Here is a 1,003-nt window from a genome sequence, read left to right as displayed (position 1 = left end):
AAATCTTTTTTGTTCACAGAGTTTTGCTGTTTGAGCGCGTTTGCTCAAAATCCACTTTTCCAGACCCTACGGGGCCCTTTCGGAGCACTTTTTGAGATTTTGCTCTCTCTCTCTCTCCTCTTTTGGTTCACTTTTCTTTGATGAAAGTCTTCGGCCTTAACGTTTAATGCTTGTCTTGACGCCGCGTATCTTATGCCCTTATTAGAATCCATTTTCGACGATTTTTTGAGTTCAGGTTTGGAGTCAAGTTGAGATTTTCATGGGGCTTCTTACGGATTCTTGTTCACGGTGTTGTCCCCGATAAAACCTCTCAGTATTGTCGAATTCGGAGCACTTTTATTTTGGTGGGCCTTTGAGATTTCATCTCAAATTGAGGTAGGGGTTGTTATAATTTATTTTCTTGTTATATAACATGCTTGTGATGCTTATATACTTCATATACATGTCTTTGTATCAAGTCTAGAAACTTTGATTTATTATTTCTTAGTTTAAGATCTAATTTTCCCGGTTGTCCATAGTTTGATTTAAATATATGGCATGATAGAATATTACCCCTTGATATGTTCATTGACATATATTAAATCTAGATTATTTGGATAAGTAACGAAGATTTATTTAATATTTATCTTTGATAAAATATTAAATCATATGGCCTTAACTAGTTTGGAATCAATGTGTGTTAGCATATTAAATTAGGCCCTAGCATGCTCTTCAACATAGATTAATTTGAGCTTAATCAGAAATGTTTTAAAATATAGTAATATTTAATTAATTCGATTAATTAATTTATTCTGAGTGTACTATTTACTCCATTTGAATTCTGACTTGACATTTGTGATATGTATGCCATGTTCATTCACATATATTAAATCTAGAATATTTTATTAGGTTTTGAAACCTTTCATTTATTATTCTTTTTAGTATTAGAGTTTAATACTCATGACCGTACCTTATATGGAATGACCTTATAACATGATGTTGAACTTGTCCTTGACATGCCTTA

The sequence above is a fragment of the Cornus florida genome, unplaced genomic scaffold (assembly GCF_030987335.1).
Source record: "Cornus florida cultivar Cherokee Brave unplaced genomic scaffold, ASM3098733v1 CherokeeBrave_3.0.0_Hap2_Chr08, whole genome shotgun sequence".
In the NCBI taxonomy this organism is placed as follows: Eukaryota; Viridiplantae; Streptophyta; class Magnoliopsida; order Cornales; family Cornaceae; genus Cornus; species Cornus florida.
Note: the sequence above shows the minus strand (reverse complement) of the source record.